Here is an 18,280-nt window from a genome sequence, read left to right as displayed (position 1 = left end):
ATTCTGAGTTGTTTTCACGAAACCTGCGCTTCCCCTACAAGAGTTCGACCTACCATTATAGGAAAACGTGTTTTCGTGAAGAAATCATGACAAACTAACACAAAATGAAGATTTCATTATAACTTGACATTCTGAGTTGTTTTCATGAAACCTGCGCTTCCCCTACAAGAGTTCAGCCTACCATTATAGGAAAACGTGTTTTCGTGAAGAAATCATGACAAACTAACACAAAATGAAGATTTCATTATAACTTGACATTCTGAGTTGTTTTCATGAAACCTGCGCTTCCCCTACAAGAGTTCAACCTACCATTATAGGAAAACGTGTTTTCGTGAAGAAATCATGACAAACTAACACAAAATGAAGATTTCATTATAACTTGACATTCTGAGTTGTTTTCATGAAACCTGCGCTTCCCCTACAAGAGTTCAACCTACCATTATAGGAAAACGTGTTTTCGTGAAGAAATCATGACAAACTAACACAAAATGAAGATTTCATTATAACTTGACATTCTGAGTTGTTTTCATGAAATCTGCGCTTCCCCTACAAGAGTTCGACCTACCATTATAGGAAAACGTGTTTTCGTGAAGAAATCATGACAAACTAACACAAAATGAAGATTTCATTATAACTTGACATTCTGAGTTATTTTCATGAAACCTGCGCTTCCCCTACAAGAGTTCAACCTACCATTATAGGAAAACGTGTTTTCGTGAAGAAATCATGACAAACTAACACAAAATGAAGATTTCATTATAACTTGACATTCTGAGTTGTTTTCATGAAACCTGCGATTCCCCTACAAGAGTTCAACCTACCATTATAGGAAAACGTGTTTTCGTGAAGAAATCATGACAAACTAACACAAAATGAAGATTTCATTATAACTTGACATTCTGAGTTGTTTTCATGAAACCTGCGCTTCCCCTACAAGAGTTCAACCTACCATTATAGGAAAACGTGTTTTCGTGAAGAAATCATGACAAACTAACACAAAATGAAGATTTCATTATAACTTGACATTCTGAGTTGTTTTCATGAAACCTGCGCTTCCCCTACAAGAGTTCAACCTACCATTATAGGAAAACGTGTTTTCGTGAAGAAATCATGACAAACTAACACAAAATGAAGATTTCATTATAACTTGACATTCTGAGTTGTTTTCATGAAACCTGCGCTTCCCCTACAAGAGTTCAACCTACCATTATAGGAAAACGTGTTTTCGTGAAGAAATCATGACAAACTAACACAAAATGAAGATTTCATTATAACTTGACATTCTGAGTTGTTTTCATGAAACCTGCGCTTCCCCTATAAGAGTTCAACCTACCATTATAGGAAAACGTGTTTTCGTGAAGAAATCATGACAAACTAACACAAAATGAAGATTTCATTATAACTTGACATTCTGAGTTGTTTTCATGAAATCTGCGCTTCCCCTACAAGAGTTCGACCTACCATTATAGGAAAACGTGTTTTCGTGAAGAAATCATGACAAACTAACACAAAATGAAGATTTCATTATAACTTGACATTCTGAGTTATTTTCATGAAACCTGCGCTTCCCCTACAAGAGTTCAACCTACCATTATAGGAAAACGTGTTTTCGTGAAGAAATCATGACAAACTAACACAAAATGAAGATTTCATTATAACTTGACATTCTGAGTTGTTTTCATGAAACCTGCGCTTCCCCTACAAGAGTTCGACCTACCATTATAGGAAAACGTGTTTTCGTGAAGAAATCATGACAAACTAACACAAAATGAAGATTTCATTATAACTTGACATTCTGAGTTATTTTCATGAAACCTGCGCTTCCCCTACAAGAGTTCGACCTACCATTATAGGAAAACGTGTTTTCGTGAAGAAATCATGACAAACTAACACAAAATGAAGATTTCATTATAACTTGACATTCTGAGTTGTTTTCATGAAACCTGCGCTTCCCCTACAAGAGTTCAACCTACCATTATAGGAAAACGTGTTTTCGTGAAGAAATCATGACAAACTAACACAAAATGAAGATTTCATTATAACTTGACATTCTGAGTTGTTTTCATGAAACCTGCGCTTCCCCTACAAGAGTTCAACCTACCATTATAGGAAAACGTGTTTTCGTGAAGAAATCATGACAAACTAACACAAAATGAAGATTTCATTATAACTTGACATTCTGAGTTGTTTTCATGAAACCTGCGCTTCCCCTATAAGAGTTCAACCTACCATTATAGGAAAACGTGTTTTCGTGAAGACATCATGACAAACTAACACAAAATGAAGATTTCATTATAACTTGACATTCTGAGTTGTTTTCATGAAACCTGCGCTTCCCCTATAAGAGTTCGACCTACCATTATAGGAAAACGTGTTTTCGTGACGAAATCATGACAAACTAACACAAAATGAAGATTTCATTATAACTTGACATTCTGAGTTGTTTTCATGAAACCTGCGCTTCCCCTACAAGAGTTCGACCTACCATTATAGGAAAACGTGTTTTCGTGACGAAATCATGACAAACTAACACAAAATGAAGATTTCATTATAACTTGACATTCTGAGTTGTTTTCATGAAACCTGCGCTTCCCCTACAAGAGTTCGACCTACCATTATAGGAAAACGTGTTTTCGTGACGAAATCATGACAAACTAACACAAAATGAAGATTTCATTATAACTTGACATTCTGAGTTGTTTTCATGAAACCTGCGCTTCCCCTATAAGAGTTCAACCTACCATTATAGGAAAACGTGTTTTCGTGAAGAAATCATGACAAACTAACACAAAATGAAGATTTCATTATAACTTGACATTCTGAGTTGTTTTCATGAAACCTGCGCTTCCCCTACAAGAGTTCAACCTTCCATTATAGGAAAACGTGTTTTCGTGAAGAAATCATGACAAACTAACACAAAATGAAGATTTCATTATAACTTGACATTCTGAGTTGTTTTCATGAAACCTGCGCTTCCCCTACAAGTGTTCGACCTACCATTATAGGAAAACGTGTTTTCGTGACGAAATCATGACAAACTAACACAAAATGAAGATTTCATTATAACTTGACATTCTGAGTTGTTTTCATGAAACCTGCGCTTCCCCTACAAGAGTTCCACCTACCATTATAGGAAAACGCGTTTTCGTGAAGAAATCATGACAAACTAACACAAAATGAAGATTTCATTATAACTTGACATTCTGAGTTGTTTTCATGAAACCTGCGATTCCCCTATAAGAGTTCAACCTACCATTATAGGAAAACGTGTTTTCGTGAAGAACTCATGACAAAGTAACACAAAATGAAGATTTCATTATAACTTGACATTCTGAGTTGTTTTCATGAAACCTGCGCTTCCCCTACAAGAGTTCAACCTACCATTATAGGAAAACGTGTTTTCGTGAAGAAATCATGACAAACTAACACAAAATGAAGATTTCATTATAACTTGACATTCTGAGTTGTTTTCATGAAACCTGCGCTTCCCCTACAAGAGTTCGACCTACCATTATAGAAAAACGTGTTTTCGTGAAGAAATCATGACAAACTAACACAAAATGAAGATTTCATTATAACTTGACATTCTGAGTTGTTTTCATGAAACCTGCGCTTCCCCTACATGAGTTCAACCTACCATTATAGGAAAACGTGTTTTCGTGAAGAAATCATGACAAACTAACACAAAATGAAGATTTCATTATAACTTGACATTCTGAGTTGTTTTCATGAAACCTGCGATTCCCCTATAAGAGTTCAACCTACCATTATAGGAAAACGTGTTTTCGTGAAGAAATCATGACAAAGTAACACAAAATGAAGATTTCATTATAACTTGACATTCTGAGTTGTTTTCATGAAACCTGCGCTTCCCCTACAAGAGTTCAACCTACCATTATAGGAAAACGTGTTTTCGTGAAGAAATCATGACAAACTAACACAAAATGAAGATTTCATTATAACTTGACATTCTGAGTTGTTTTCATGAAACCTGCGCTTCCCCTACAAGAGTTCAGCCTACCATTATAGGAAAACGTGTTTTCGTGAAGAAATCATGACAAACTAACACAAAATGAAGATTTCATTATAACTTGACATTCTGAGTTGTTTTCATGAAACCTGCGCTTCCCCTACAAGAGTTCAACCTACCATTATAGGAAAACGTGTTTTCGTGAAGAAATCATGACAAACTAACACAAAATGAAGATTTCATTATAACTTGACATTCTGAGTTGTTTTCATGAAACCTGCGCTTCCCCTACAAGAGTTCGACCTACCATTATAGGAAAACGTGTTTTCGTGAAGAAATCATGACAAACTAACACAAAATGAAGATTTCATTATAACTTGACATTCTGAGTTGTTTTCATGAAACCTGCGCTTCCCCTACAAGAGTTCGACCTACCATTATAGGAAAACGTGTTTTCCTGAAGAAATCATGACAAACTAACACAAAATGAAGATTTCATTATAACTTGACATTCTGAGTTGTTTTCATGAAACCTGCGCTTCCCCTACAAGAGTTCGACCTACCATTATAGGAAAACTTGTTTTCGTGAAGAAATCATGACAAACTAACACAAAATGAAGATTTCATTATAACTTGACATTCTGAGTTAAATTCATGAAACCTTCGCTTCCCCTACAAGAGTTCAACCTACCATTATAGGAAAACGTGTTTTCGTGAAGAAATCATGACAAAGTAACACAAAATGAAGATTTCATTATAACTTGACATTCTGAGTTGTTTTCATGAAACCTGCGCTTCCCCTACAAGAGTTCAACCTACCATTATAGGAAAACGTGTTTTCGTGAAGAAATCATGACAAACTAACACAAAATGAAGATTTCATTATAACTTGACATTCTGAGTTGTTTTCATGAAACCTGCGCTTCCCCTACAAGAGTTCAGCCTACCATTATAGGAAAACGTGTTTTCGTGAAGAAATCATGACAAACTAACACAAAATGAAGATTTCATTATAACTTGACATTCTGAGTTGTTTTCATGAAACCTGCGCTTCCCCTACAAGAGTTCAACCTACCATTATAGGAAAACGTGTTTTCGTGAAGAAATCATGACAAACTAACACAAAATGAAGATTTCATTATAACTTGACATTCTGAGTTGTTTTCATGAAACCTGCGCTTCCCCTACAAGAGTTCAACCTACCATTATAGGAAAACGTGTTTTCGTGAAGAAATCATGACAAACTAACACAAAATGAAGATTTCATTATAACTTGACATTCTGAGTTGTTTTCATGAAACCTGCGCTTCCCCTACAAGAGTTCGACCTACCATTATAGGAAAACGTGTTTTCGTGAAGAAATCATGACAAACTAACACAAAATGAAGATTTCATTATAACTTGACATTCTGAGTTATTTTCATGAAACCTGCGCTTCCCCTACAAGAGTTCAACCTACCATTATAGGAAAACGTGTTTTCGTGAAGAAATCATGACAAACTAACACAAAATGAAGATTTCATTATAACTTGACATTCTGAGTTGTTTTCATGAAACCTGCGATTCCCCTACAAGAGTTCAACCTACCATTATAGGAAAACGTGTTTTCGTGAAGAAATCATGACAAACTAACACAAAATGAAGATTTCATTATAACTTGACATTCTGAGTTGTTTTCATGAAACCTGCGCTTCCCCTACAAGAGTTCAACCTACCATTATAGGAAAACGTGTTTTCGTGAAGAAATCATGACAAACTAACACAAAATGAAGATTTCATTATAACTTGACATTCTGAGTTGTTTTCATGAAACCTGCGCTTCCCCTACAAGAGTTCAACCTACCATTATAGGAAAACGTGTTTTCGTGAAGAAATCATGACAAACTAACACAAAATGAAGATTTCATTATAACTTGACATTCTGAGTTGTTTTCATGAAACCTGCGATTCCCCTACAAGAGTTCAACCTACCATTATAGGAAAACGTGTTTTCGTGAAGAAATCATGACAAACTAACACAAAATGAAGATTTCATTATAACTTGACATTCTGAGTTGTTTTCATGAAACCTGCGCTTCCCCTACAAGAGTTCAACCTACCATTATAGGAAAACGTGTTTTCGTGAAGAAATCATGACAAACTAACACAAAATGAAGATTTCATTATAACTTGACATTCTGAGTTGTTTTCATGAAACCTGCGCTTCCCCTACAAGAGTTCAACCTACCATTATAGGAAAACGTGTTTTCGTGAAGAAATCATGACAAACTAACACAAAATGAAGATTTCATTATAACTTGACATTCTGAGTTGTTTTCATGAAACCTGCGCTTCCCCTACAAGAGTTCGACCTACCATTATAGGAAAACGTGTTTTCGTGAAGACATCATGACAAACTAACACAAAATGAAGATTTCATTATAACTTGACATTCTGAGTTGTTTTCATGAAACCTGCGCTTCCCCTATAAGAGTTCAACCGACCATTATAGGAAAACGTGTTTTCGTGAAGAAATCATGACAAACTAACACAAAATGAAGATTTCATTATAACTTGACATTCTGAGTTGTTTTCATGAAACCTGCGCTTCCCCTACAAGTGTTCGACCTACCATTATAGGAAAACGTGTTTTCGTGACGAAATCATGACAAACTAACACAAAATGAAGATTTCATTATAACTTGACATTCTGAGTTGTTTTCATGAAACCTGCGCTTCCCCTACAAGAGTTCGACCTACCATTATAGGAAAACGTGTTTTCGTGAAGAAATCATGACAAACTAACACAAAATGAAGATTTCATTATAACTTGACATTCTGAGTTGTTTTCATGAAACCTGCGCTTCCCCTATAAGAGTTCGACCTACCATTATAGGAAAACGTGTTTTCGTGAAGAAATCATGACAAACTAACACAAAATGAAGATTTCATTATAACTTGACATTCTGAGTTGTTTTCATGAAACCTGCGCTTCCCCTACAAGAGTTCAACCTACCATTATAGGAAAACGTGTTTTCCTGAAGAAATCATGACAAACTAACACAAAATGAAGATTTCATTATAACTTGACATTCTGAGTTGTTTTCATGAAACCTGCGCTTCCCCTACAAGAGTTCAACCTACCATTATAGGAAAACGTGTTTTCGTGAAGAAATCATGACAAAGTAACACAAAATGAAGATTTCATTATAACTTGACATTCTGAGTTATATTCATGAAACCTTCGCTTCCCCTACAAGAGTTCAACCTACCATTATAGGAAAACGTGTTTTCGTGAAGAAATCATGACAAAGTAACACAAAATGAAGATTTCATTATAACTTGACATTCTGAGTTGTTTTCATGAAACCTGCGCTTCCCCTACAAGAGTTCAACCTACCATTATAGGAAAACGTGTTTTCGTGAAGAAATCATGACAAACTAACACAAAATGAAGATTTCATTATAACTTGACATTCTGAGTTGTTTTCATGAAACCTGCGCTTCCCCTACAAGAGTTCAGCCTACCATTATAGGAAAACGTGTTTTCGTGAAGAAATCATGACAAACTAACACAAAATGAAGATTTCATTATAACTTGACATTCTGAGTTGTTTTCATGAAACCTGCGCTTCCCCTACAAGAGTTCAACCTACCATTATAGGAAAACGTGTTTTCGTGAAGAAATCATGACAAACTAACACAAAATGAAGATTTCATTATAACTTGACATTCTGAGTTGTTTTCATGAAACCTGCGCTTCCCCTACAAGAGTTCGACCTACCATTATAGGAAAACGTGTTTTCGTGAAGAAATCATGACAAACTAACACAAAATGAAGATTTCATTATAACTTGACATTCTGAGTTGTTTTCATGAAACCTGCGCTTCCCCTACAAGAGTTCAGCCTACCATTATAGGAAAACGTGTTTTCGTGAAGAAATCATGACAAACTAACACAAAATGAAGATTTCATTATAACTTGACATTCTGAGTTGTTTTCATGAAACCTGCGCTTCCCCTACAAGAGTTCAACCTACCATTATAGGAAAACGTGTTTTCGTGAAGAAATCATGACAAACTAACACAAAATGAAGATTTCATTATAACTTGACATTCTGAGTTGTTTTCATGAAACCTGCGCTTCCCCTACAAGAGTTCAACCTACCATTATAGGAAAACGTGTTTTCGTGAAGAAATCATGACAAACTAACACAAAATGAAGATTTCATTATAACTTGACATTCTGAGTTGTTTTCATGAAATCTGCGCTTCCCCTACAAGAGTTCGACCTACCATTATAGGAAAACGTGTTTTCGTGAAGAAATCATGACAAACTAACACAAAATGAAGATTTCATTATAACTTGACATTCTGAGTTATTTTCATGAAACCTGCGCTTCCCCTACAAGAGTTCGACCTACCATTATAGGAAAACGTGTTTTCGTGAAGAAATCATGACAAACTAACACAAAATGAAGATTTCATTATAACTTGACATTCTGAGTTGTTTTCATGAAACCTGCGATTCCCCTACAAGAGTTCAACCTACCATTATAGGAAAACGTGTTTTCGTGAAGAAATCATGACAAACTAACACAAAATGAAGATTTCATTATAACTTGACATTCTGAGTTGTTTTCATGAAACCTGCGCTTCCCCTACAAGAGTTCAACCTACCATTATAGGAAAACGTGTTTTCGTGAAGAAATCATGACAAACTAACACAAAATGAAGATTTCATTATAACTTGACATTCTGAGTTGTTTTCATGAAACCTGCGCTTCCCCTACAAGAGTTCAACCTACCATTATAGGAAAACTTGTTTTCGTGAAGAAATCATGACAAACTAACACAAAATGAAGATTTCATTATAACTTGACATTCTGAGTTGTTTTCATGAAACCTGCGCTTCCCCTACAAGAGTTCAACCTACCATTATAGGAAAACGTGTTTTCGTGAAGAAATCATGACAAACTAACACAAAATGAAGATTTCATTATAACTTGACATTCTGAGTTGTTTTCATGAAACCTGCGCTTCCCCTATAAGAGTTCAACCTACCATTATAGGAAAACGTGTTTTCGTGAAGAAATCATGACAAACTAACACAAAATGAAGATTTCATTATAACTTGACATTCTGAGTTGTTTTCATGAAATCTGCGCTTCCCCTACAAGAGTTCGACCTACCATTATAGGAAAACGTGTTTTCGTGAAGAAATCATGACAAACTAACACAAAATGAAGATTTCATTATAACTTGACATTCTGAGTTATTTTCATGAAACCTGCGCTTCCCCTACAAGAGTTCAACCTACCATTATAGGAAAACGTGTTTTCGTGAAGAAATCATGACAAACTAACACAAAATGAAGATTTCATTATAACTTGACATTCTGAGTTGTTTTCATGAAACCTGCGCTTCCCCTACAAGAGTTCGACCTACCATTATAGGAAAACGTGTTTTCGTGAAGAAATCATGACAAACTAACACAAAATGAAGATTTCATTATAACTTGACATTCTGAGTTATTTTCATGAAACCTGCGCTTCCCCTACAAGAGTTCGACCTACCATTATAGGAAAACGTGTTTTCGTGAAGAAATCATGACAAACTAACACAAAATGAAGATTTCATTATAACTTGACATTCTGAGTTGTTTTCATGAAACCTGCGCTTCCCCTACAAGAGTTCGACCTACCATTATAGGAAAACGTGTTTTCGTGAAGAAATCATGACAAACTAACACAAAATGAAGATTTCATTATAACTTGACATTCTGAGTTGTTTTCATGAAACCTGCGCTTCCCCTACAAGAGTTCAACCTACCATTATAGGAAAACGTGTTTTCGTGAAGAAATCATGACAAACTAACACAAAATGAAGATTTCATTATAACTTGACATTCTGAGTTGTTTTCATGAAACCTGCGCTTCCCCTATAAGAGTTCAACCTACCATTATAGGAAAACGTGTTTTCGTGAAGACATCATGACAAACTAACACAAAATGAAGATTTCATTATAACTTGACATTCTGAGTTGTTTTCATGAAACCTGCGCTTCCCCTATAAGAGTTCGACCTACCATTATAGGAAAACGTGTTTTCGTGACGAAATCATGACAAACTAACACAAAATGAAGATTTCATTATAACTTGACATTCTGAGTTGTTTTCATGAAACCTGCGCTTCCCCTACAAGAGTTCGACCTACCATTATAGGAAAACGTGTTTTCGTGACGAAATCATGACAAACTAACACAAAATGAAGATTTCATTATAACTTGACATTCTGAGTTGTTTTCATGAAACCTGCGCTTCCCCTACAAGAGTTCGACCTACCATTATAGGAAAACGTGTTTTCGTGACGAAATCATGACAAACTAACACAAAATGAAGATTTCATTATAACTTGACATTCTGAGTTGTTTTCATGAAACCTGCGCTTCCCCTATAAGAGTTCAACCTACCATTATAGGAAAACGTGTTTTCGTGAAGAAATCATGACAAACTAACACAAAATGAAGATTTCATTATAACTTGACATTCTGAGTTGTTTTCATGAAACCTGCGCTTCCCCTACAAGAGTTCAACCTTCCATTATAGGAAAACGTGTTTTCGTGAAGAAATCATGACAAACTAACACAAAATGAAGATTTCATTATAACTTGACATTCTGAGTTGTTTTCATGAAACCTGCGCTTCCCCTACAAGTGTTCGACCTACCATTATAGGAAAACGTGTTTTCGTGACGAAATCATGACAAACTAACACAAAATGAAGATTTCATTATAACTTGACATTCTGAGTTGTTTTCATGAAACCTGCGCTTCCCCTACAAGAGTTCAACCTACCATTATAGGAAAACGCGTTTTCGTGAAGAAATCATGACAAACTAACACAAAATGAAGATTTCATTATAACTTGACATTCTGAGTTGTTTTCATGAAACCTGCGATTCCCCTATAAGAGTTCAACCTACCATTATAGGAAAACGTGTTTTCGTGAAGAACTCATGACAAAGTAACACAAAATGAAGATTTCATTATAACTTGACATTCTGAGTTGTTTTCATGAAACCTGCGCTTCCCCTACAAGAGTTCAACCTACCATTATAGGAAAACGTGTTTTCGTGAAGAAATCATGACAAACTAACACAAAATGAAGATTTCATTATAACTTGACATTCTGAGTTGTTTTCATGAAACCTGCGCTTCCCCTACAAGAGTTCGACCTACCATTATAGAAAAACGTGTTTTCGTGAAGAAATCATGACAAACTAACACAAAATGAAGATTTCATTATAACTTGACATTCTGAGTTGTTTTCATGAAACCTGCGCTTCCCCTACATGAGTTCAACCTACCATTATAGGAAAACGTGTTTTCGTGAAGAAATCATGACAAACTAACACAAAATGAAGATTTCATTATAACTTGACATTCTGAGTTGTTTTCATGAAACCTGCGATTCCCCTATAAGAGTTCAACCTACCATTATAGGAAAACGTGTTTTCGTGAAGAAATCATGACAAAGTAACACAAAATGAAGATTTCATTATAACTTGACATTCTGAGTTGTTTTCATGAAACCTGCGCTTCCCCTACAAGAGTTCAACCTACCATTATAGGAAAACGTGTTTTCGTGAAGAAATCATGACAAACTAACACAAAATGAAGATTTCATTATAACTTGACATTCTGAGTTGTTTTCATGAAACCTGCGCTTCCCCTACAAGAGTTCAGCCTACCATTATAGGAAAACGTGTTTTCGTGAAGAAATCATGACAAACTAACACAAAATGAAGATTTCATTATAACTTGACATTCTGAGTTGTTTTCATGAAACCTGCGCTTCCCCTACAAGAGTTCAACCTACCATTATAGGAAAACGTGTTTTCGTGAAGAAATCATGACAAACTAACACAAAATGAAGATTTCATTATAACTTGACATTCTGAGTTGTTTTCATGAAACCTGCGCTTCCCCTACAAGAGTTCGACCTACCATTATAGGAAAACGTGTTTTCGTGAAGAAATCATGACAAACTAACACAAAATGAAGATTTCATTATAACTTGACATTCTGAGTTGTTTTCATGAAACCTGCGCTTCCCCTACAAGAGTTCGACCTACCATTATAGGAAAACGTGTTTTCCTGAAGAAATCATGACAAACTAACACAAAATGAAGATTTCATTATAACTTGACATTCTGAGTTGTTTTCATGAAACCTGCGCTTCCCCTACAAGAGTTCGACCTACCATTATAGGAAAACTTGTTTTCGTGAAGAAATCATGACAAACTAACACAAAATGAAGATTTCATTATAACTTGACATTCTGAGTTATATTCATGAAACCTTCGCTTCCCCTACAAGAGTTCAACCTACCATTATAGGAAAACGTGTTTTCGTGAAGAAATCATGACAAAGTAACACAAAATGAAGATTTCATTATAACTTGACATTCTGAGTTGTTTTCATGAAACCTGCGCTTCCCCTACAAGAGTTCAACCTACCATTATAGGAAAACGTGTTTTCGTGAAGAAATCATGACAAACTAACACAAAATGAAGATTTCATTATAACTTGACATTCTGAGTTGTTTTCATGAAACCTGCGCTTCCCCTACAAGAGTTCAGCCTACCATTATAGGAAAACGTGTTTTCGTGAAGAAATCATGACAAACTAACACAAAATGAAGATTTCATTATAACTTGACATTCTGAGTTGTTTTCATGAAACCTGCGCTTCCCCTACAAGAGTTCAACCTACCATTATAGGAAAACGTGTTTTCGTGAAGAAATCATGACAAACTAACACAAAATGAAGATTTCATTATAACTTGACATTCTGAGTTGTTTTCATGAAACCTGCGCTTCCCCTACAAGAGTTCAACCTACCATTATAGGAAAACGTGTTTTCGTGAAGAAATCATGACAAACTAACACAAAATGAAGATTTCATTATAACTTGACATTCTGAGTTGTTTTCATGAAACCTGCGCTTCCCCTACAAGAGTTCGACCTACCATTATAGGAAAACGTGTTTTCGTGAAGAAATCATGACAAACTAACACAAAATGAAGATTTCATTATAACTTGACATTCTGAGTTATTTTCATGAAACCTGCGCTTCCCCTACAAGAGTTCAACCTACCATTATAGGAAAACGTGTTTTCGTGAAGAAATCATGACAAACTAACACAAAATGAAGATTTCATTATAACTTGACATTCTGAGTTGTTTTCATGAAACCTGCGATTCCCCTACAAGAGTTCAACCTACCATTATAGGAAAACGTGTTTTCGTGAAGAAATCATGACAAACTAACACAAAATGAAGATTTCATTATAACTTGACATTCTGAGTTGTTTTCATGAAACCTGCGCTTCCCCTACAAGAGTTCAGACCTACCATTATAGGAAAACGTGTTTTCGTGAAGAAATCATGACAAACTAACACAAAATGAAGATTTCATTATAACTTGACATTCTGAGTTGTTTTCATGAAACCTGCGCTTCCCCTACAAGAGTTCAACCTACCATTATAGGAAAACGTGTTTTCGTGAAGAAATCATGACAAACTAACACAAAATGAAGATTTCATTATAACTTGACATTCTGAGTTGTTTTCATGAAACCTGCGCTTCCCCTACAAGAGTTCAACCTACCATTATAGGAAAACGTGTTTTCGTGAAGAAATCATGACAAACTAACACAAAATGAAGATTTCATTATAACTTGACATTCTGAGTTGTTTTCATGAAACCTGCGCTTCCCCTACAAGAGTTCAACCTACCATTATAGGAAAACGTGTTTTCGTGAAGAAATCATGACAAACTAACACAAAATGAAGATTTCATTATAACTTGACATTCTGAGTTGTTTTCATGAAACCTGCGCTTCCCCTACAAGAGTTCAACCTACCATTATAGGAAAACGTGTTTTCGTGAAGAAATCATGACAAACTAACACAAAATGAAGATTTCATTATAACTTGACATTCTGAGTTGTTTTCATGAAACCTGCGCTTCCCCTACAAGAGTTCGACCTACCATTATAGGAAAACGTGTTTTCGTGAAGACATCATGACAAACTAACACAAAATGAAGATTTCATTATAACTTGACATTCTGAGTTGTTTTCATGAAACCTGCGCTTCCCCTATAAGAGTTCAACCGACCATTATAGGAAAACGTGTTTTCGTGAAGAAATCATGACAAACTAACACAAAATGAAGATTTCATTATAACTTGACATTCTGAGTTGTTTTCATGAAACCTGCGCTTCCCCTACAAGTGTTCGACCTACCATTATAGGAAAACGTGTTTTCGTGACGAAATCATGACAAACTAACACAAAATGAAGATTTCATTATAACTTGACATTCTGAGTTGTTTCATGAAACCTGCGCTTCCCCTACAAGAGTTCGACCTACCATTATAGGAAAACGTGTTTTCGTGAAGAAATCATGACAAACTAACACAAAATGAAGATTTCATTATAACTTGACATTCTGAGTTGTTTTCATGAAACCTGCGCTTCCCCTATAAGAGTTCGACCTACCATTATAGGAAAACGTGTTTTCGTGAAGAAATCATGACAAACTAACACAAAATGAAGATTTCATTATAACTTGACATTCTGAGTTGTTTTCATGAAACCTGCGCTTCCCCTACAAGAGTTCAACCTACCATTATAGGAAAACGTGTTTTCGTGAAGAAATCATGACAAACTAACACAAAATGAAGATTTCATTATAACTTGACATTCTGAGTTGTTTTCATGAAACCTGCGCTTCCCTACAAGAGGTCAACCTACCATTATAGGAAAACGTGTTTTCGTGAAGAAATCATGACAAACTAACGCAAAATGAAGATTTCATTATAACTTGACATTCTGAGTTGTTTTCATGAAACCTGCGCTTCCCCTACAAGAGTTCAACCTACCATTATAGGAAAACGTGTTTTCGTGAAGAAATCATGACAAACTAACACAAAATGAAGATTTCATTATAACTTGACATTCTGAGTTGTTTTCATGAAACCTGCGCTTCCCCTACAAGAGTTCGACCTACCATTATAGGAAAACGTGTTTTCGTGAAGAAATCATGACAAACTAACACAAAATGAAGATTTCATTATAACTTGACATTCTGAGTTGTTTTCATGAAACCTGCGCTTCCCCTACAAGAGTTCAACCTACCATTATAGGAAAACGTGTTTTCGTGTAGAAATCATGACAAACTAACACAAAATGAAGATTTCATTATAACTTGACATTCTGAGTTGTTTTCATGAAACCTGCGCTTCCCTACAAGAGTTCAGCCTACCATTATAGGAAAACGTGTTTTCGTGAAGAAATCATGACAAACTAACACAAAATGAAGATTTCATTATAACTTGACATTCTGAGTTGTTTTCATGAAACCTGCGCTTCCCCTACAAGAGTTCAACCTACCATTATAGGAAAACGTGTTTTCGTGAAGAAATCATGACAAACTAACACAAAATGAAGATTTCATTATAACTTGACATTCTGAGTTGTTTTCATGAAACCTGTGCTTCCCCTACAAGAGTTCAACCTACCATTATAGGAAAACGTGTTTTCGTGAAGAAATCATGACAAACTAACACAAAATGAAGATTTCATTATAACTTGACATTCTGAGTTGTTTTCATGAAATCTGCGCTTCCCCTACAAGAGTTCGACCTACCATTATAGGAAAACGTGTTTTCGTGAAGAAATCATGACAAACTAACACAAAATGAAGATTTCATTATAACTTGACATTCTGAGTTATTTTCATGAAACCTGCGCTTCCCCTACAAGAGTTCGACCTACCATTATAGGAAAACGTGTTTTCGTGAAGAAATCATGACAAACTAACACAAAATGAAGATTTCATTATAACTTGACATTCTGAGTTGTTTTCATGAAACCTGCGCTTCCCCTACAAGAGTTCAACCTACCATTATAGGAAAACGTGTTTTCGTGAAGAAATCATGACAAACTAACACAAAATGAAGATTTCATTATAACTTGACATTCTGAGTTGTTTTCATGAACCTGCGCTTCCCCTACAAGAGTTCAACCTACCATTATAGGAAAACGTGTTTTCGTGAAGAAATCATGACAAACTAACACAAAATGAAGATTTCATTATAACTTGACATTCTGAGTTGTTTTCATGAAACCTGCGCTTCCCCTACAAGAGTTCAACCTTCCATTATAGGAAAACGTGTTTTCGTGAAGAAATCATGACAAACTAACACAAAATGAAGATTTCATTATAACTTGACATTCTGAGTTGTTTTCATGAAACCTGCGCTTCCCCTACAAGAGTTCGACCTACCATTATAGGAAAACGTGTTTTCGTGAAGAAATCATGACAAACTAACACAAAATGAAGATTTCATTATAACTTGACATTCTGAGTTGTTTTCATGAAACCTGCGCTTCCCCTACAAGAGTTCAGCCTACCATTATAGGAAAACGTGTTTTCGTGAAGAAATCATGACAAACTAACACAAAATGAAGATTTCATTATAACTTGACATTCTGAGTTGTTTTCATGAAACCTGCGCTTCCCTACAAGAGTTCAACCTTCCATTATAGGAAAACGTGTTTTCGTGAAGAAATCATGACAAACTAACACAAAATGAAGATTTCATTATAACTTGACATTCTGAGTTGTTTTCATGAAACCTGCGCTTCCCCTACAAGTGTTCGACCTACCATTATAGGAAAACGTGTTTTCGTGACGAAATCATGACAAACTAACACAAAATGAAGATTTCATTATAACTTGACATTCTGAGTTGTTTTCATGAAACCTGCGCTTCCCCTACAAGAGTTCAACCTACCATTATAGGAAAACGTGTTTTCGTGAAGAAATCATGACAAACTAACACAAAATGAAGATTTCATTATAACTTGACATTCTGAGTTGTTTTCATGAAACCTGCGCTTCCCCTACAAGAGTTCAACCTACCATTATAGGAAAACGTGTTTTCGTGAAGAAATCATGACAAACTAACACAAAATGAAGATTTCATTATAACTTGACATTCTGAGTTGTTTTCATGAAACCTGCGCTTCCCCTACAAGAGTTCAGCCTACCATTATAGGAAAACGTGTTTTCGTGAAGAAATCATGACAAACTAACACAAAATGAAGATTTCATTATAACTTGACATTCTGAGTTGTTTTCATGAAACCTGCGCTTCCCCTACAAGAGTTCAGCCTACCATTATAGGAAAACGTGTTTTCGTGAAGAAATCATGACAAACTAACACAAAATGAAGATTTCATTATAACTTGACATTCTGAGTTGTTTTCATGAAACCTGCGCTTCCCCTACAAGAGTTCGACCTACCATTATAGGAAAACGTGTTTTCGTGAAGAAATCATGACAAACTAACACAAAATGAAGATTTCATTATAACTTGACATTCTGAGTTGTTTTCATGAAACCTGCGCTTCCCCTACAAGAGTTCGACCTACCATTATAGGAAAACGTGTTTCGTGAAGAAATCATGACAAACTAACACAAAATGAAGATTTCATTATAACTTGACATTCTGAGTTGTTTTCATGAAACCTGCGCTTCCCCTACAAGAGTTCGACCTACCATTAAAGGAAAACGTGTTTTCCTGAAGAAATCATGACAAACTAACACAAAATGAAGATTTCATTATAACTTGACATTCTGAGTTGTTTTCATGAAACCTGCGCTTCCCCTACAAGTGTTCAACCTACCATTATAGGAAAACTTGTTTTCGTGAAGAAATCATGACAAACTAACACAAAATGAAGATTCATTATAACTTGACATTCTGAGTTATATTCATGAAACCTTCGCTTCCCCTACAAGAGTTCAACCTACCATTATAGGAAAACGTGTTTTCGTGAAGAAATCATGACAAAGTAACACAAAATGAAGATTTCATTATAACTTGACATTCTGAGTTGTTTTCATGAAACCTGCGCTTCCCCTACAAGAGTTCGACCTACCATTATAGAAAACGTGTTTTCGTGAAGAAATCATGACAAACTAACACAAAATGAAGATTTCATTATAACTTGACATTCTGAGTTGTTTTCATGAAACCTGCGCTTCCCCTACATGAGTTCAACCTACCATTATAGGAAAACGTGTTTTCGTGAAGAAATCATGACAAACTAACACAAAATGAAGATTTCATTATAACTTGACATTCTGAGTTGTTTTCATGAAACCTGCGATTCCCTATAAGAGTTCAACCTACCATTATAGGAAAACGTGTTTTCGTGAAGAAATCATGACAAAGTAACACAAAATGAAGAT

This window comes from Paramormyrops kingsleyae, chromosome 13, assembly GCF_048594095.1.
Source record: "Paramormyrops kingsleyae isolate MSU_618 chromosome 13, PKINGS_0.4, whole genome shotgun sequence".
Classification (NCBI taxonomy): Eukaryota; Metazoa; Chordata; class Actinopteri; order Osteoglossiformes; family Mormyridae; genus Paramormyrops; species Paramormyrops kingsleyae.
Note: the sequence above shows the minus strand (reverse complement) of the source record.